Source organism: Protopterus annectens, chromosome 1.part0 (assembly GCF_019279795.1).
Source record: "Protopterus annectens isolate FY-2018-M chromosome 1.part0, PAN1.0, whole genome shotgun sequence".
Lineage (NCBI taxonomy): Eukaryota > Metazoa > Chordata > Ceratodontiformes > Protopteridae > Protopterus > Protopterus annectens.
Window position 1 is genome coordinate 214,557,925 of NC_056725.1, and position 22,307 is coordinate 214,580,231.

Consider the following 22,307-nt stretch of genomic DNA (forward strand, 5'->3'; position numbering starts at 1 on the left):
TGCACCTGAAATTGATGTGAAACTAGTATAAGGCAGTATCCTACCATCATAAAGATGCCACATTACAAACCAAAGATTACTGAGTCACTTATTGGCCTAACTATTGGTGTCATTCTAAGGGAATCAAATTTATATCAACCACAGATGAGATTGCTAACAACCCTGGCTGCTTTACTAGGGATGGCATGCATCTCTCTCTCCTTATGGCTTCCATACATTTATCATCATAATCATCAACCCGCTTTTTCCCATTTTCAACATGGGATCAGGGTGTTGTGTCAACCATTGCCATCTCTCTCAATTCATTGTCACTTTCCTATCTTCATTATCAGTCATATCTGAATATTGCAGGTCATCCCTTTCACAATCCATCCATCTCTTTGCTGGATGCCCTTATGTCATCTTGTCTCCTTCCTGTCTTTCCCAAATCTTCTTCACTAGATTAACTTCTGCTTTCCTGCACAAGTGCCCAAAGCACCACAACCTGTTTCCTTTTGACCTTTTCTGCAATTGTATTTACTTGAGTATGTGCTCAGATGTCCTCATTTCTTCATTTGTCCCACAGTGTGTATCCTACTATGCATCTCAGGCACTTCATCTCCATCCCCTCTAGCACCAACTGCTCTGCCTTTACTTTACTGCTCAGGTTTCTGTACTCCACAGTAGTACTGGTGACACTGCTGTTTTGTACACCTACTTTTTTAGCTCATTTAGACTTCCCTTCTCCTTAACCACCAATTCTGGATAACTGAAACTGTTAACCTGTTCCACTATTTTCCCTTTTATCTCAGTTTTCAACACCTTCTGATTTCCTCATTTACTGCCATAGCAGTTGTCATATTGGTACTCAGTTTCATCTCAGGCACTTTAAGTTTTGCTTTCCATTTCCCTATCATTTGCTGAATTTCTTGTTCAGAGTCTGTCTGTAATGCCACATTGACTGCAAACAGCAGTTTTGTTGATCTGCCCCTCCAACCTGCTTGCTGATGTAGCCCATTACCAGTATGAATAGCAGTGGGCTCAGAGATGAACTCTGATACACAGCCACTCCCACTGGAAACCCCTATTTGAGACCGAACACTTTTCATAGTTGTGTCATTGGATCCTTGTACATAGCTTGCACTGTCTACCAATGTTTCCAGGATTTCAAATCAAAATAGAGAGTTCATATAAGTAACTAATCTACTTACTTCATTGTCTTTAAATGTCTTTTCTCTCTTTTCCTTTCTTAAAATGTTAGATAATGCTAAATAAGTTGTGCATTTTTTATTACAAGAATGTTGTGTGCATTTGTTGTGCAAGTGTGAATTTTGTGTGCAATTTTTGTTTTTTCCTATTATAATTCCATATACTGTATATTTCCCTCCTTATTTTTTTTATGCTGCTCTTTATTGCATCCTATGTAATTGTTTCTATGTCTATGTGGAGCTTTTCTCCCCGGGCCTCTGCTGAAAATGGAAATATATCCAGTTAGACTAGCCCGGTTAACAAATGTAAAATAAATAAAATAAAAAAAAATAAAAATAAATAAATACACTGCCCAACTCAGCTTTCTTGAGACCCCATCAAGTGCTTTTCCTGTTATAGGAATGTCCATATGGACTCTTTCCTCATCTCTAGCATCTTCTCAGCTATCTGTCTCACTGCAAAGAATGGGTCAGACTCAGTTGTGCTGCTTCTTGATCTGAATCCAAAATGACCATCTCCCATCTTGCTTTCTACTACTCTGCATTTTCATTTATCAGTCCCCCGCTCCAGAATTTCCATGCAGTGTGACTGGAGTCTGACACCTCTATACTGCCCATAGTTGCCTCTCTCCTTATAGGTTCATAGGTTCATAGGTTCATACTAGGCTATCTGCCCAAGGGCATTTATAAGCCTAGCCCAGAATTTTGTGGCTTTCGCCACCCCTTTAGTTTGGAGGATACTATGCCCATTACTTTGCTGTGCCTCTGTCAAGCAGTGACACTGACATAATCCCTGGGGTATATCTGCGATCTCCCATCCATTGGTCAAGATTTCTCTTGAACAAAGCCAGCGAGGTGCTCTGCCTCACATGTACCGGGATTTTGTTCCACAGCATAGGGCGTCTCTGGGTGATGAATCTGTCCCTCCAGCACGTCCTATTAATAACTGTGTCAAGGTTTAAGTCTCCCGCCCTTGTAGTTCTGAGGGATCTAGATTTTTTGAGGTGAAGCATGTTCATCAATTCTGGGTTGGACATGGCCTTGTATGTCAGGCACAGGTCACCTCTGAGCAGACGGTGGCGACTGAATAGAGCTGGAGTTCCTTCAGTCGGGCAGCATAGGACATATTTTTGAGACCCTTTATCCTTTTGGTGAGGAACTTTTGGGGCCTTTCCAGTTGCTGCAGGTGTCGTGTCAGATACATTCTGAATGGGGCATTGTACTCAATCATTGGTCTGATGAGTGATGAGTACAGGGGGATGATGACTTCCCTTGATCTAGATATGAATCCCTTCATGATCAGGTGGGCAATGTAGAAGGTCTTCCTAACTATTTTGGCAACGTGAGTGTCAAATGAAAGGTTACTGTCAACCTGGGTCCCCAGATCCCTGATAACCTCTTCTGTGCTTAGTGGGTTGCCACCTATATGATAGCTAGGGATAACCTTGTTTTTCCCGAAGGGTATGACTATGCATTTTTTGGCGTTTAACTTTAGGCCATGGCTCTGGCAACAGTTATCCATTTCTATAAGACCCTTCTGAAGGATATCTGTGTCAGATGTGTTCTCAACTATGGCGCCCAGTTTGCAGTCATCTGCAAATTTTGTCAGCCATAATCCTCCTGTGTTTGCTTGTACTTCTGAAAAGTAGATGCCGAACAGGAGAGGGCCCAGGACTGAGCCCTGTGGGACACCACTTGTGACAGGCTTTGAGTCTGACATGGCGCCAGCAACTCTGACCCTGTGGGTTCTGTCACTTAGCCAGTTTGCAACCCATCTTGTGACGTATGGGTTTACATTTAAGCTGATGAGTTTTTCAATGATACCTGAGTGGGGTATTGTGTCGAAAGCCTTTGCCAGGTCGAGGTAGGCTGTGTGGACTGCCTTTCCCTCATCAATGGCCTTGGTGACTGTTTCGAAAAAGTCAACCGAGTTTAAAAGGCATGATCTGCCTTTGACAAAGCCAAACTGGGTCGGATCCAAACTCTGCAAGTCTCCTATGTCTTTATTTATGAGTTCCATTATGATCCTCTCCATAGCTTTGCAGATCAAGCTTGTCAAGCTGATGGGACGGTAAATTCCAGGGTCGGTGGAGGCACCACCTTTGTGAAGTGGGACCACAGTTCTTCTCTGGGAAATGCATTTCTCTCCATACTGTTATGAGTACTCCCCCCCGCCCCCAAAGCCATTTCTCCCGTAACTCACCCAACATCTTGTTTATATCTGCCGTGATTTCATCTGAGCCTGCTGCTTTCCCTAACTTTATTTTCATTCATTTCCCTTAGAAGATGCAATTAGCATAATGGCTAAGATCCTTGCCTCCCATGTACAAGATATGAGGTCCGATCCTGACTTTCAGTTTATGCCTGTGTGGAGTTTTCATATTTTCATGCTTGTATAGAATTTGCATATTCTCTCTGTGTCTTTGTGGGATTACTCCCAAAGACAGAAAATCATGCTGGGTGTTTCCTCATCAAACTCATCCAAGAATGGAGTTGTGGGCTGCAGCACAGACTCAAAATGTTGTCCACTGGGGCAAGAGTTGTATAAACCAAATACTTTGGGCATTAACTTGGTGCACACTATTCTCTAGATAGGACAACATGGATTACAGATCATGTGCAATCTCAGGACTAGCCACTCAATTGTATAAAACTTTCTGCAGGTGATTTGGCTTCTGCATATTGGCCAGGATTTTTACTCTGTTTCAGAACAGTGATATAGCACCCCACACTACAGAGTTGCACTGCCTACTACTCCTTCAAACCCAACATAGAAAATAATGATATTACTGGAGGGGTGTGTCTGTATTCTTAAGAAGCCATCTCTCCTCCAGCCTTGTAAGCCAGGACAATGACCCTGAACTCCTCTATATCCTCCTCATTGTAAAGAGAACTCTGTACCATATCATGACTGCACCCCCTCCATGTCACCTGCAACCCATGAGGTATATCTAAATAATCTGGAATCCCTCCCAATTGATCATAACACCATTCTCTTGGGAGACTTCAACTTTCCTGGATTTTTGTATTATAATAAAGTATAAAAATAATAAATAAACAATTCACCTTGTATTACCTTCCTTGTTCATTTGTTGCTGGTTTTGGAGGTTTCTGGATAGTTCTTTTGGTGGTTCAGTAAGACTTCAACTTTCCCTCCATTAACTGGAAAGCCTACATCACCTCAAATAAATATGCATAACAATTCCTGGACTTCATTAATACCACCTCCTTAGACAAACCCGTTCAAGTTTCAACTAGGTTTTCAAATATACTGGACCTGATTCTAACCAATATAGCCAGCCTATGCTTGACACCTATAATTACCATGTTAGTCAGACCACTGTTCTGCAGCACTCACTAAAGAGTAAAACCTGACTTACCAGAAAACCCTTCTGTCTTTAGAGACTACTCTATGGCAAACCTAATCTTTCTAATTGATGACCTGATGAAATTTAGCTGCTCTTCTTACCTTGCCGACCTCATCTCTTGCACATTGCCACATTTGTGGATAATTTCTATGCCCATTTCAAAGCTTGTGTTGAGGCCCCTGTGCTCTTAAGGCATAAATACAATGATTAATTCAGGAATAAACCACTATGGTAGAACCCTAGTATAAACAAACTACACAGTATGAGAAAACAATATATCCATAAAGGTAAATTTAATACTTCATCCTCTAGAAATGAACCCAAAAAGATATAAAAAACGCAGAAACAAAATCAAATTCTCCAAAAGTAAGTATGAATTGAGAATTGCCATCTATACTAACGCCAGCCAGAAGGCTTTCTTCAGCTATGTTAAAAACTTTAAAGATAATGTCCAGTAATACTCGGAAATAACACACAACAACAATACTTACTTGTCTCCTGAGGACATAGTTAACATATTAACAGACAACCTCAGCTCTACATTTACTCCTGTTTCTGCCCCTAACATTACCACCTTATTAGCATACCCACATCATCCCTCTCTAATCACCTCTGAATGCTCTCCTAAAGGCCAAAACACTGGCTACTTGGATCCTAATAATGTGCCAGACTGCCTTCTTGTCAGCATCAAACACCATTTTGTAGGCTCATTACTATGTCTGTTAGTCTTCAGCCTCTCCACTGTGTTTGTGCCCGAGGAATGGAGAACTTTGGTAGTCATCCAGCTTCACAAGGGTGGATCCACTACTGATGCAGGAAACTAGATATATGAGTGTCTTCAGCCTTATCTGCAAAACAATGGAATACATCATTTTGAACCTTATTAAGAGGGGCATAGGAGTTTTATAAGCCCTGGACTTAAATGAGTTTGGCTTTGTTAAAGGCAGATTATGCCTCCTAAACCTGGTGGGCTTCTGTGAGAAAGTCACTCATGCATTAGACTCAGGCAAATTGGTTCATACTTCCTACCTGAACCTGGCCAAGGCCTTTGATACCATCCCACATTATGGCATTATCAATAAATTAATCAAACTAAATATAAAACTCTATGCTACCCACTGGATAACAAACTGGCTAACAGACAGAACCCAAACTACTAGTGTGGGAGGGGTCTATATTAAAATCGTGAAAGCTTACTTTCACGAATACAAATTCATTGACACATAAATGTTGAAGTCCTAAAACAGCGAAGAATGAAAAAAGAGAATAAAGAATGTCGAAAGTCCTTTTTCTGGCCAGCAGGATAATCGTGGGGATGAGGAAATAAATCCTTTTCCCCACTGTAGTGCAGTTTCGAAGTTGGCATATTTAAATAGGAGGGTGTAGGAGGTAGAGGGGGGCTTGCCCCCCTGCAAAAACATTTTAAAAAGTGTTTTGCATTAGGTTTGTTCCGTTAGGTTTACCTTACCTGTATGGCGCTGTTGCTTCCGGAATACATTCAACGTTGTTATTTTCGCTTTTTTCATCCTTTGCTGTTTTCAGACTTTGACATTTATGTGTCAATGACTTTGTATTCGTGAAAGTAAGCTTTTGTGATTCTAATATAGACCTGTGTGGGAGACATGCAGTCCTTGAAAAGAGGAGTTACCAGTGCTGTCCCCAAGAGCTGGTTATTTCTCTGATGCCAAGGTCGATATCAAGAGCCTGTGGTTGACCAAATTTACAGATAATTGCAAACTTAAAGCTCTCATTAACTACCCATCTGACTTCTAGAATCTTGAGAAGTGACTAGGACACACCATAAGTTGTGCTTAGACCATTGCTTAAAACTAAATACCAAGAAATGCAGCACTGTATGCTTTAGCAAAACTAAGTAGCCATGCAGCTATCACATAGATGACACCCCTTTGAATGTTGACAAAGTCATTAGGGACCTTGGTGCTTTCATTGACAATAAAATATCTTTTAATCACCATGTAAACACTGTTGTTAACAAATACTTTTACCTAGTTACACTAATCAGCAGGGGTGTTTCTTCCAGATCTAAGGCCCATAATAGAGTATAATGGCTCAGTTGTTATGTACTTGTCTAAGCATACGACACAGTCTAAGGGACTGCAGCATTTCTTCACTAAGATAATCAAGAGTATGTCTTCCTTGAGCTACCCAGACCACCGTAAAGTACTCTCTCTCTTTTCTTTTGCCTACAGACTCTTCAGAGGTGACCTCTGTTTAGCCTACTGAGCCTCATATGATCCAGTCCTATGTGACCTCCTGCACATCTGCAAAACTAATAACACCCTATTCACCTGCTCAGGAGATCTTTACAACCAAAACATAAACAGGACCTAGTGGTGAGATCAATATATATATCCGGGAATCCGTCTATAATGGAAATAGACTTCCTTTGGATCTAAAGTAGAGAGGCTCCCTAACCCTCTTTAAGTGTAATGTGGATGAATGGATATAAAATTGTAACTACACCCTAGGTCTGACCCCTCAAGCCCTCATCAAAAGTGATTTAACTCATTACAGCTAATTGACACTTCCAGGTGTTTCTGCAGTTACATCCACTAGACATCAAATATTGCTTTTTCATATTTGCATTAATAATTTCAGAATCATGTTACATACAAAGTACTAAAAGATTTCTTCTTAAAGCTTACATAATGGCAAACACAACTGCATTAATATTTGACTTCTACCTGCTGCAGCTAAATTGATATTAATGGTTATTCATATAATATTTATTCATATTATCATAAATTTCATGTTTTTCTAAATCTATGCATATGAAAACCTCTCAGCTGGATGATTAAAATGCTTTTGACAGTATGTGTATGTAGCTTGAGTGGTTGCTGAGATATTCTAAGTTGTCAATAAAATATTACAAACTTAATAGTTACTGTGTTTATCGTGACTTATAAAATCCTGTTTAAAACGTAGAACCAAAAGAATACTACCACTATAAAATAATTTGCGCTGAAGAGTGTCATTTATACTTCTTTAGTAACCCCTATGCTTCCAGAGATGTGAATATTTGTTTGAAATGTGAAGACATATTTTTTTTAATCTAAAATCTTAGATTCCACCCACTGGAAGCTACAGTGCAAACATCCAGAGCTCCATTGGAGGGAATGAGTTAAGCAAGGTATAAATTAATCATGTCAGTGTATACCTACAATTTGGGATATTGTGGCTGGACTACTAATGGTTCTCTGGATCAATAGCCCAGTATTAACCAATGAAATTGTGATCCTTCCAACACTTGCATGTCAGCACTGAGTGGTACACACACAGTTGCCAGGCTACAGCTTGGAGTATGTTGACTGTGTGGAATATAAAGAAAATAACCTCAGATCAATGTTTTACTGAAACTACTATGGCAGTACACTCTACCCCTGTATATAGTCCCCTACGCAGGTGTACCATTGTTGACCTTGGCACACATTAACTTACCACCCCCCACAATGTCAGACTGTCAGTTACATCCTCAATCAACACACAAGTCAAATACTAATAGTACAACAAAAATGAAATTGTAAGCATGTTTTGCATATAGTAATCATTGTCATCTTCTAAATAAGAGCTGTATAGTTTGTTATCCAGCAATCATCCATAGCATGATGTGGCAATTTGCTCCCATGACTGCTTTTATCTTACAGTTTCAAGACTTTTAGCATGATCCTCATGTTAATGAGCCTCATTTGAACAAATATCCCTGAAATGCACATTTATCACATTGCCCAATCCAGCTGGGCTATGCTAAGGGCTTTAGTTAACTTTATGAACATGCATGAGTGTCCATACACTGAGCAAGTATGGGTGGGCCAATGACCTCTGCAGAGACGTGGATAAACTACTGTGATGGTATGGCCTGTAAAGGAGCTATAGGGCAAAACTGTTAACAAATGCAAGCACTGTGTTTTTTTATGCAATGTTTCCATGCCATTGTTTACACCATCATGCCATGCTTTGTATTTTCACACGGAGTGATGCTGGCACCTTGGGTGGTCCCACTATATAATCATTATTATCATCATCATCATCATCAACCCCCTTTTTCCCATTTTCTAAACAGGATCAGGATGCAACATCAACTGTCAACCACCTCTATGAATTCAGAGACACTCTCCTACATTCTTTGACAATCATGCCTAACTGATACAGGTCTTCTCTCCTGTAGCTCTTCCATCACTTGTATGGATATTCTCATTTCCTCTTGCCTTTTTACTGTCTCTCCCAAATCTTCTTCACAAAATCATCTTTCACTTTCCTGCACATGTGCCTGACCCCCCCCCCCCCATAATTCTTCTCTTTGACCTTCTCTGCTATTATATCTACTTTGACTTCTCCTTTGTAATAATTTCTTTATCAGTCCCACAGTGTGGATCCTATCACCTATCTCAAGCATTTCATCATTATACCCTCTAGATTCCTCTGACACCTTGCTTTCACTGCCCAGTTTTCTGAATCATAGAATAGTACTGGTTGCACCACTGTTAGCACACTTTACTTTGTAACTTCTTTGGCATTCTTCTGTCTTAAACTAGGTGCCAATTGGCTGCAGTCCATCTGACTCTAGCTTTGGCCTCCTCATTCAGAATTCTCTTCTCCTCAACCACCTCTCCCAAATACTTGAAGCTGTTAATCTGTGCTACTATTTTCCCTTCTATAGCAATTTTCATCTTCCTCTGATTTCCCTACTTGCTGCCATGACAGCTGTCTTGTTTGTATATTTGGTTTCTTCCTAATGTGCTTTCAGTTTTGCATTCCATTCCTCTGTCATTTGTTAGTGCTCATGGTCAGAGTCTGCTTGTAATGTCACATTCTCTGTATTGCACTCTATACAGCTGTCCTAGTATGTAGCTACCCAAAGATGCCTGTCATGTATTAACACCATCAGTGTGAATGACTATGAGAGGGCTGCCATATATCTTTGAATTCTGACCTGGCCAGTGGCCATTTCTTCCATGGGCACTAATGCTGGCAGGGCCCCCGGGTGGTGCCCTAAAAAGGTAAGATCTTTCTGTGCTTACTGTATAGGGACCACTGAGACTACCTGATAAAGGATATCTATAAGGGCCCCTAGTATAAATTAAATGCCTTGCACAGTCCTGTCAGGGTGATGATTTGTGCTATTGCCATCAGCTGCTCTGGTTATCAGTGCTAGCACCAGCTCAGTGACCTGTTGAGGCTCCATCCTGACCTTCTGAGCCAATGGAAATAAGAGATTAGAAAGAGAAGGCCCTTGAGATGCATTGTAACTATGCAGGTATGAAAACTTCCCTCTTGTTTCCCTTATAGGTAAATGGACATTTATTTGTTGTGTGGTGTACTTGTTCTTGCTTTTCAGATCAGGAAGAAATACAAGAGAATGCTTTCCTGTACAAGAAGAGAATGGAACATCTCTCCAGTTGCAAGGGTCAGTATGATTTATTGTCATGATATTTATTATACATTTATTATTTAGCTGAATCAGAGAAATGTAGCAGTAACCATTGATACAGTTTGTATAGTTAGCAGTGAAATAACTCCATCATAGACCTTTGTTCACAAAAAAGCATGTAAAAATATATGATGCTTTGCACACACACATGCAAACTATGCATGTGCACGGTATATGCATAAATTACTTACCTGCAGGCAGATTAAAATGTTTGTCTGTTGAGGCAGCGTATCCACCGCCTCACTGTGCCTGATATGCAGGCTGGTTGCCACATCTCTGCAGTGAGAATACTGGCCCACACCAGGCTACACATCCTGGGGGAGGCTGGGGGCATGTGGATGGCCTGTGGAGTTGTTGGGGAGGGGGCTGTGGGGGGGGGGTCACATGGCAGGATATCATCCATGCATCACACTATCATATGCCAGTCGCATTATCATTTGGCATATACCTGGCATTTTTGCTATACCCATGCTATGTACCCTGCTGTGAAGCAACAAGCCTAAAATTACCTGCCAAGCATCTGCTGATAGCTGTCTATGCTGTCAACTATTGCTTCTCTGCCTGCCGTACTAGTGTAATTTCCCTGTCTCTCAATTCAATCTTCTGTATTTAATCCATTCCTCCTTATTGCCAACTATCATCCCTTTGTTTGTATGTCTGTAATTCCACTGTCAATGCTGTTGTGTCAGCACTTCCTCAGTTTGTTTGTTTGTTAAAGGATTTTAGGTCTGTTTTCATGTCCCTGCTTCTATACATCTGCTCCCTTTCCATCTGTGCTTTCCTCTTACATCCTTCCCCATCTAACCTTCTTTTCTCCCCCACCCTACTCCCAGTTTTACCTTCAGTGTCCTTATGTAAGTTTCTCTGCTTGTTCATCTCCCATTCCTGACTTTCTTATACTCCTAGCTCTTCTCCACTCCAATCAATAAACCTATAAATAAACATTTCTGGGAACTATTTTCTGTAGCTTCCAGTCATTTCTGTAGTCACAGGAAGGCCAGCATAGGCATGTCCATGCTAATTACCTGGTACTGGTGTTCATAACTTTGCTACCATCTCTGAACCTGTCATTTCTGTATGAGGGTTTCATAATTAATTGCTGCTTGGACCACAGGATTCCTAATAGTTAATTGACAGTTACAGTTGTGGCACATCACAGCTCTGCATCTCTGAAGTAGCTTTTGCACAATCAGGGAAGGCATGCTTTTGAATCCCAAGGACTGTTAGCTTGCAGATGTTTTGAAGTGAACATAAATGCTTGATCTACTGTTTCCTATTGTTCTTATTTTTATTTCACTAAAGTAAGTTTTGGGATATAAAGTGTTGTAGTTTGTTTTATTGAGAAATGGCCCTGTAATCTGCTGGCTTTGTGGGAATAGGATAATTAAGACTAGGGTACTGCTGCAGATTTCTAGCCATTTATGACTTTGCCTGGGATATGGTGAGGTTAATGAAATATGTAATTCATGACTGATACAGACTTTTGAGAAAATAGAAGTTCTGATGAAAAACTCAGTATGTATTTGACAGTGAAATTAGTAATATAAAAACAAATGCAGTAGTTTACTTTTTTATATAAAAGAGTGGTAGGAATTGTTCTTCAGCTTGTAATCTTTGAATTTTACCAAAGTGACTTATTTGAAAGAGTCTTGCATCATTGGTTTGAGATAAGATCAAAAGTGCAAGAATATACAAATCAAGAATACTAAAATAATTTATTACCTCAGTTAGAGATAGTGGGAATATTTTAAGCAAAGGTATTATGGTCTAAGTGCTGCTATAGAATAAACTGTGAAGAGAATTTCCCCGATTCTAAAAGACTTGCTCTCAGTGTAAAGTGATTACTTACACTCAGAGCAGGCAGAGAACAGATGTTTTGGAATCTGATCTCTGTAGTAACCTTGTTTACACATAGGTCTTACACTAAAGTAAGTGACTTACACTGAGCAGGTCTTTCAGAATTGGGGCAGACAGTGGCCCAGATTCATGAATGGCTAATTTCCCTGCTGCTATCATGTGTGCATCGCAGCATGATGCTTACATGATATTGTGCTATTTTATATTTATTAAATGGCTCTGCATGTCATGTAGAGCTGCCAATAAAAGATTACCAGCAGAGTATGCTAATGAAAGCATAAGCAGGTGCATCACATGCTAATCAATCAATCCAAGATGGCAGATCCTTTCAGGAAGCTACAGAGTAATCATATAGAGATGGTTTAGCCCTTTGCCATGAACACCAAAACCTATTGGAATACAGCTGCCATCACATTCAGAAAAAAAAAACAATGTTAGGGGCTGCTGCTGCTCTTTTGCATGTGTATGTGCAACAGGCTCAAAACTCTTCTGCTGATGCTGCAGATAAACTTCCTTCAAGGAGAAGAAGGGTGTTCTGACTTCATATAACATATCATGGACTGCATGTTATTGAAACAGGGTTGATAGGGAAACACTACAGGAACTCTGCAACCTCTGCTGAGCCCACCTCAGACATAGGGGAAATTGAAGAAAACCTATAACAGTGGAAACTAAGGTATGTGTAGTATTAAGGATATTAGCTAGAGGGAACATTCGAGAGACACAAAGGGGATATACCAGGCATGTCACAGGCCTCAGCATCCATAATATTCCACCAATATCTAAATCCTATGCTGTGACATGCAAGGGAATACATCTATTTTCCATGCATGGTAGAGGAGAGAGCAAGATCAATGCAGGAAGTCTATGTTGTAGCACACTTCCCTTAAGTCTTGTGGACCATAGACTACATTCACACGGAAATAAAAACCCCATCTGGTGAACAGGAAAGGACATATATCAACAGGAGGGGGGTTCAACTCAGTCAACTGCCAGGTTGTCTGTAATGTCTGAGAAATGATTCTCAGTGTCTGTGCAGTCAACCCAGGCAGTTACCATGACTCACACATATGGCACACTTTGCAACTTTACACAAGGTTTGCTAGGGGGGCATGTTTCACAAGGCCATCTACTGGGTAATGCAGGTTATTCACTGGAACTGTGGTTCATGACACCCATCAGATGTGCACACACACCCACAGATGAAGGATACAATGATGTCCATGCTTAAACTAGAAACATCATAGAGCATGTGTTTGGCATGCTGAAGTCACGGTTCCACAGTCAAGACACATCAGGGTGTGCCCTGCAGTATGACGTAGGCACCTGTGCAGAAATTCTCACAGTTTGTGCCATGTTACACAATATCATCCTGAGGAAACAGCTGCATCAGGGACAGCAAGGGCCAGGACCACACATTCCTGGACCACAGGCAGAGTCAGTACCTTCAGAACATACAGACGAGGATTCTGAGGGAGAACCTTCAACTGCAGCAATAGCCAGCAGATGTAGGCATGAACAATATGCGCTTGCCCTGGTTAAGAGGCAAAAGATAGCATACACACTGACCACATAAGACTCACAGGTTAGTGCACTCACTCAGCAAATAAGAGGCAAGTGATAATGCACACACTCACCAGCAAAGGAATACACATAACCTAAGCATATACAAATATTAAAAGTGATGATATCCAATATCTACAAACGTTACTTACCCATGTAATGTCTATGAATGGATAGCATCAGACAAAGACAGCCTCAAAGCACATAACTTGTAACTAAAGTAATGTCAAGGTAAGTGCAGAACCTGCATTATAAGAACAAATGTTTAAGAAGATAAACTACTTGCATACTGTCAATCATAAATGTATTCAATCAAAACCTGTATGAGGTGTCCACCAATGGCACTCCTGGCTTATAGGAATAATATCCGCAATGATCAGGTATGCAAATTGGCATCAAGCCAGTCACTTACACACTGTACACAAAAAAGTCTTAAGAACAATAATATCGACAGTTTCACAAGTAGAGAAATAAGGAGAAATGCAATATCATTCCTTTGAATGCATGACTCACAATACCTAATGAAAAAAAAACTTCTAAAATGAGTATTTACAGAAACATCCACAATCCTGTTATGCACTAAATGTGCTATGATCAACATGCTGAAAAAGAGTCTCTTAGCTATCCACTCTGTTCATCAGACATATATGAAACCCTAAGTCAAACCCAAATGAACAAATGTTAGAGGAAAATGCATCTCTCATGATTATTCTACACAAAATGCATATTAACTTACAATTTCTTCACAAATATGTTTGATGAATTATTTAATATTTGTCATGTTAAAATGGTATGTAATATAGATGCATAGTTATGCAAACCACAATTACTTATTGTAGTTCTGAGTGTTTCACAACTGCATTCTAATATCAAGCTACAAGTGTATTAACAGATGACTGAAGGTAAAGAAAGTGCTGAAGGGGTTAAGGGATGTTACAAAGACTGGTTTCTGAAATGAGGAAAGAATACAATGTATGTAAGCTCTGATCTTCCCATGCTGGGATGGGTAGTTACAAGGAATGTTGGAGAGATATAATGTTACTGGTACTGAAACATTTAAGGTCAGCAAACAAGACTGATTAACAAGTTAGATGGTTTGTGTTCTTCTAAAACATTATTGTTAATAAAAACATGATTGTTGAGTGTTCACATGCAGCTCTAAGTGAGAAGCATGAGGGTCTGCAGAAATCCTGTTGGCCGTCAGTATTCTGCATGCTTGGGGAGACTGATTATTAACTGTGAAGGTAGTCTCCCAGCACTGATGTATGTGGCTTTAAATAAAAAGGAAATGTTTTGCACATCCTGAAGAGTTATTCTTGACTCAAGACTAAAAGGTAATTAATGTTATTTATGTATATTTTAAACTGCACTTTAACATTTTGCTGGCAATCAGAACTTTGATCTTGCTGCAGAACACTGTGGAATGAACAATAAAGGGGCCAGCACAGAAAGTTCTTTTGTGAATTCCACATTGTTTTGTATGGAATGGTCAGAGCTTGGACACTTAACTATTCAGGATGTGCAAACATATAGGCTACAGATGATAAAATGGCTTTGGAAAAAAGTTTTTCTTTCTTTTTTCCTCTCTTTTAAAACAAACTGCAGTTCAAAGTAATAGTCGCTATGTGTTTATTGTGTTGTTAAATGACTGACTGCTTTTTAGTATATACTGTATACTAGTTTGTTCAATGAATGACTGCTTTTAAGTATATCATATGTCTTGTTTTGTTCAATGACTGACCTTGCTTTTAAGTACTGTTTTGTTGAATGACTGTCTTTGCTTTTTAAGTACATGAGGTTTCTGTTTGTTGAATAACTGATTTGTTTGTTCAGTGTGTGGTATCTGCTGCCTTGTACAATGACAGAAATTTGCTTATTTGTTGTATGCAAAACTAATAGTGGGCAGTTCCCACAAGAAATAACAAAACATTTATTAATATATATAAAATAACAAACATAAGGAGGTGCCTTGTGTTGAGAGCAGTACCTTCAAGGTTATAGTGGACAGATCCCACAGCAACTAAGGACAAATTGTTAATATATATATATATATATATATATATATATATATATATATATATATATATATATCATTATATATATATATATATATATATATATATATATATATAAACCATTATATATATATATATAACATTTTATATATATATATATATATATATATATATATATATATATATGTATATAAAAAAAGAAAGAAAATTTAACACAAGGAGGTGCCTTGTGTCGAGGGCAGTACTCTCAGGAAAAAAAAGTAAGAGGTATGACTTAGCTTTGTGCTGCTTTAATGTACAACTGATGTCTGTGTTGTTGTGTGATGTTATGACTGCAGAGACACAGAGAGATAGAAAAAGAGAAAAGTTAAAAGTAGAGTTAATTCAAATTTATGTGCTTACAGCATGTTGAAACATGTGTCTGTTGTTAAATCAAGTCCAGGTGTGACTGTGTGAAAGTACCCTCAGAGGGTCCAAAGGAGTGGTCAGTTCTGGATACAGTTATCCCAATTGCAGTGCTAGAGCTGTAACTTTTGAGCTTGTGATGCAATGAAGGCAAGGTGGTGCTGTGGGAAAAGGCTGATCAAAACCTCTCCTCTGTCACCGCATGATGACAGAATTCCTATCCTTCCCTCCCTGAATGGTATGTGGCTTGACATAATTATTTTTCTTTCCCCTGAACTGCCAGGATTCAGGATCTGTAAGGTAAGTCTTAAAAAGAAACATATAAAAAAATGGAAAAAAAAGGAGAGAGAACAAAGAGAACCAAAGATAAGCAAGCAAGATTGAATTCCTGAAAAGACAACACCTGCATATTGTATGTATCATAGTTAAAATAAAGGAAGCTGAAAGCATTTGCATGACTGATTTCAGCTTACTAAGAATTGTTCTGGTGGAGTATTTCCATTAAATTAAATGTATGATAGGAATAAATTCATGAACTTGAAAGGTATTAAGTAAGTGGGTAACAAATGTCAGTATTTTATTCTTGGTATACTAAAGCACTTAAAAGTAAAAAGAGTCAGAATTAAGGAGGTTACAGGATTCTAATAAACAACTGTTGCAACAGGTAAAATATGTTAAGAAAGCAGTACAGACCACTAAAAAGGGATCCCTTTATCCTGTTTTGGCAGGTTTGGGGAAAAAAAGTAAGCATAGCCAAAAGGCAGAGATGTCTAAAGAGGATGATAATCCTCCAGGAGCTGCTGTACCCCACCTCCATACATATTGGTACTGGTGGCCCCTGTACAAGATTCTGCTGTTTCTCAGACCTCTGCATTTTTGAACACATGTTCAGCATGGTACTGTTACATCTGAACTTAGTTCTCCTGTTCAACTCTCATCTTTAGAACAGGCATCTGCAGTTAAAAGGTTTTTTTCTTCCTTCTTCCTATCATTCTCAGCAGGCTTCTACCTTTCCAGCAGGAGCACTAGTGTTTGACACTCCTGTGGCTCATCACAAGCACTCACATGATAGGGTAGCACAAGAGGATATTGCCTCTGCAGAAAATTTTTTTGGCACCTTTAAATAAAAATGGGGGGTCTAATGCTGATTTGCATATTATGTCTAAATGTTTTCTAACTGAAAAGAAAATCCATGAAGGTTTAAGGAGGAAAAAAAACTATTACAACCCTACTTTGACAGATTTAAACCAGCTGCTTTGAGAAGTTGCTTCAAATGAAATAAGTACACAGTTACTTGAAAAGGCTAAAATAACAAATTTCACTCCCACAGAAAATGCACTAATAGATAAAAGGATAGAATTGTTTAAATTACAAAAGTGTGTCAGGCATGTAGGCAAAATAAAGATAATGCCCTTGCAGTTTATTTGAGTCATCTTAAAGCAGTGTGATAAACATTCAGAAATACCAGACCCAAATGAACAAGCTAAACCAGCTATTGCAGCTACCTTTGTGCAGGGTTTGCAAACCCTGTACAAAATCAAATGAAGCAAGTGCATATAGATTGGCAGGAAAAAGACTTAAAGTCCATACTAAGTGCTGCAAATCACCATACTGACTATGGCATGGTAATAAAACAAAAATAAATCTTGACCCTTTGCTGCCACTGGATCATAAAAAGACCCTATGTTAAGGTAGAAATAAATGCAAAACAAATTCTACCCCTGGTGGAACTGGTAACACTAGGTCTGTATTAAAATTTACTTCAGACAGTTAAATATAAGTATAAAAATAAAGTAAAGGCAGTTGGAGTAACAAATGCTACTGTTACATATCCTGTTTTAAAACCTATACCCATTTCTTTAGGTTCGATTGACAAGAAAGGCATTCTTTTCTTTGAGTACAACTGCACTAGTAAATCTTCTGTGTGAGCTTGGTAGCACCATTTACTGTACACCAGAAGGGGTGTATCTAAATGTTCCAAAAGAATCAGAGGGGGAAGTATTACATTTCTTAGCAAAAGCTAAGAAAAGCCTTTTGAAGGCATACAGACAAATGAAAAATGCTGCAGCAGGTACCTGCTAACTTATGGGTTAAACATGCTAATGAAGTAGGTATATTAAAATCTGCAATACCTGCAACAATAAAATTGAATCCATCAACCCCCCCTCCCTAAAATTCCATAGTATCCACTGAAATCAGAAGAACAACAGGAAATCAAACCTGTAATTCAATCTTTGATACAACAAGAAATAAATAGTGCCAGCTAAAAGTCTTTGTAATACTCCTATTCTCCCTGTAAAAATAAAAATAAAAAAATATAATAAATACTTACAGGTTTGTGCCTGATCTGAGGTCTGTAAACAATGCAGTATTACCAACTTTTTCTGTGGTTCTAAAACTAGCAACAATACTTAGTTGCATACCAACTACAGCAAAATATTTTTCTGTAACAGATCTCTGTTCAGCATACTTTTCTCTACCTATCCATTCTGAAAGTCAGTTTCTGTTTACTTTGACTTATAGGGGACAGTAGTATACATGGACAAGGTTGCCACAAGGATACACTAAATCTCTTTCATTATTTTCTGAAATTCTAAAAAAAATATTTAAAGGCTGTGACATTTCCAGGTGGGTCTGTGTTAGTGCAATATGTAAATAATTTACTAATAGCATCTGATTCTTTTCAGCAGTATTAACAGGGTACCCTGCATCTTTTAACTATCCTTGCAGGAAAAGGACACAGTGTCAACAAAAAAAAATACAGCTATGGCTATTTCAGGTACCTTATCTTGGTTATTTAATATCTCAGAGTAGGATCATACAATAGCTATCCCTCACTCTGAATCATCTTGATTACTTAAAACAGGGGTTCACAAAGTGTGCACCACGGCGCCCTGGGGAGATGCGACTTCCTCACAGGGGTGCCTCGAACTAATAAGCTTAGCCACAAAATAAACCACGAATTAATAAGCTTAGTTAATAAGCTTATTAGTTCGCAGTTTATTTTGCGGCCGCGTTAAAGATGTAGGGTTCACCTTTTTCATTTTATTCAATTTGCTATATTTAATGACTGTTTTATGTCTTATCACTAGTCTGACTTTCTTGCACCTTGTAGTAAGATGTTCAGTGAGAACTTCCCCCACTTTCTGGTTATTTATTGCATATGAAAAAGACTGTTTGTAATTGTTATCAAAGTGCAGCACACTTACAACTTGTTCTATTTTTGTGTCCATTCAGTCTTGATTCCAGCAATAACTTCCATTTCAGTTCAATGCAGGCAGCTTGCAGCTCTTGCCAGCTACCTTTCAAGGTATTCATGACTTTTGTTTACTTGTTTGCCAGCCAAAGCCTGTAAAAGTAAAATTAACATCTTGGCATTGTCCCATTTGTATTGTTTTAATTTTAATTTGGCTGTTGTCTTTTTTTTTTCTAGTTATTTTTTTTCTCTAGATCTTAACTGTTTTGGTGGCAAAAAAAAGTACCTGCAGAAAATTAAATGCTTGCAGTTCATTGAATAATCAGTTTGCTTTATGTGGGAAGCTTTCCCTTACAGTGAATTCTCAGAGTTTCCTAAAGTGATACTTTTCTGTCAACTGACAACTTCCTGGAATTCTGATATAACCTCAGAAAGAAACACCAAAAATCCGTACGTTACTTTCAATACTGCCAATGATAGCAACTGCTGCAGACCATAATCGGTGACATATTTTGTTGCCCTAATGACATTCTGTGAGACAGCTTTTTCATAGCCCTGACTCCTGAAAAAGCTGTCCTCTTCTATGTTGCTGTTCTTTCTTATCCTATACTGTATATTACAAACAGCTTCATAGGTAAGTACTAGACTAGTTGCGCTTGCAGGCTGTTTTAAGCCTAGCCAATGTCCTTTTTTGTGCTCAAGATAACCTATGCTATTTGGAACAGACTGATCTACCCAAATCATGGTCAATAATTCTATATCACCGCTAATGAGAAAAACTGAGAAAATACCATAGATAATTTGAGGGGACCCATGCATGGGATAAAACATTTAGGAGCTGCCACTGACCATCGGTAGTACAGGAGGCAGTCCTAGGGTAAATGCTATGTAATATGTAATCCCTTTTGTTCTGCAATAGCACCACATTTAATTTACTAGAATATAACTGCTTGTCTTTGAAATCCTTAATAGTGTAATTGCATTAAATAAGAGAGACACCAGAAGGAAAACCTACATTTCTGCAAATGCAAGAGTTCTTACAAGCTCACACTACGAAAGGATGTTTTTAAAACGTACTGCAACCCATTAGTTTTGAGGTGATGACAGCATATTTTTAATGTTAAAGATATGCCCCGGGATTCATGAAGCTCGGCGCAAGGCCGGCGTAAGGCCTGCGCCGGCGGTGCATGGAATACCCGGCGCAGTAGCGCCATATACATATTAATGAGAGTGCACCGGAATCACAGACACGTGCGTAGTGTACGTGAGCGAGCCCAGGTAGGATGCGTCTGGAGGCGTGTCTAAGCCGGCATGAGGTGAGCAACCTAATGTGCTGACAGCCACGGTCCGCCCACAATAGTAATGGCAGCAGCCAGGTCCCGTGCAGAATGAAACGCACGTACAGTACGCAACATAGTCCCCGTTCCAAATTAACAGAGAAGCAAATAGAAGCCACCAAGGCATAAGTGTACCCGTTCAAGGAGCAAAGGATACGCATAAGACCGCCTCCGTCCCGCAATGCACTGTCAGTGTTTACACTCAGAGAAGGTGTACAGCCGCATGTCAGCTCGCCGCACCGACATAGGAGCAGCGACTAAGGTCACCACCTGTCCCACTTTGTTTGGGGCAGTCTCTCCATGGACAGTTGTGTCCCGAAAAAACGTATTAGAAATGGCTGATGTACTACGAATGTAGGACACAATGAGATCCCCTATGTAATGTAATGGTAGCATGAATTGGTTATTTCTGTAACAGAAATGCCGAAATGACACAATAAACAGAATAAGCAAGGAAATTGCCACAATAATAAGCAAATTATTTAGGCAAACAAGTGAATTTCTATGCTATATAGTGACGGTTTGTATGTGTCGGCCTGTAAAGGCAGATGTGAGTCCCGGAAATATCCCAGATCGGAAAATGGAAAAGGTGGAAACCCCAGCAGCGACATGGGCATGGTCACCAGGGTTACCTGCTGTCCCAAAGTGCCATGGACAGTCCCTGATTGGACAATCGTGTCCCTGCAACAATCGTAAAATGGAAAATGACCTGCGATCCTGCCACGCAAATTCCATAATATACATGTAAATAGTAGCATAAAACATATACATTACGGTATGGAACACAGACATGGCATAAGAAAATAAATAAGGAACCCAAACGCTAACAGAATAGGCTCATAGTATGGCAAACAAGTGAAGTTCTGTCTACTGCACTAGCCCTGGGTATGTGTAGTCCTGCAAATTTCAAGTGTCCACATAACATGCCCCACTATGGGCATTGGAAAAGGTGCCAACCATAATGGTCACAAGCAGTAGTGACAGTACATAGCCGGGTAGCTGTGCCGACATAACAACAGTAAGGAAGCAAGATACCCCAAACACAGGCAAACATGTGCATAGCAACATATCCCAGACCCAGCAACATCTTTGTTGCATACACTGGATGGTGTATGATGAAGTGTAATATCCAGAAGCAGAACCCATGCATTCGGATGTACTACACAATAGCCTCATTGTACATGTCAGTCACACCCATGTATACCCCTGCACCCAAACCTGCTAGCATCCGTGTGCAGCTATACAACCACACACAATGTGCATACCTGAACTGTGGTAAGATGTTTGTGTTAGGCAATGCCACGCGGCAAATCACGCCCACATGTCAGCAACCCACGCAGGTACAGATATGTAAATGGCTGCATGTAGATGTGTCAGCAGAATGTGTACATCCGGCATGTAGTATGTACCCGTCAAACCATCTAGGTTTGCATACGACCACGGTGCACATAAGTGTACACATGTGGACAAGTCGGTCGTTGGACCACCGCATCGGCGATCATCTTTGCAGTGAAGTCGATCACATATAGCGGAACAGGTGCCTAACACACAGGACATCCTAACAGGGTGCTACAGGCAAGAAGGGGAAACTGGGACATCACATGTGGAGATTAGCGTGGCTGGACGGACAAATACACACGGTCAAGGTAAAGGATGGAACAACATGCATATGGCTGGATGGATGTTGTTAAGTAAAATATATAGAAACACATATGAAGTTCAGTTTACACTCAAAATACTATATAATGTATTGAATTGTACCGTACAATATGGCAGCAGAACTAAGCCTGCATGTAATTGGTGAAGCTAAGCTGTACTGTGATGGAATTCTGAACCTGGCAGTAAGCAGGACAGCAGGCTCATGTCTGTCATCATTAATTATTTGCTGGGTTACAGAACAATAAATGTATGTACATGCATAACAGCACTC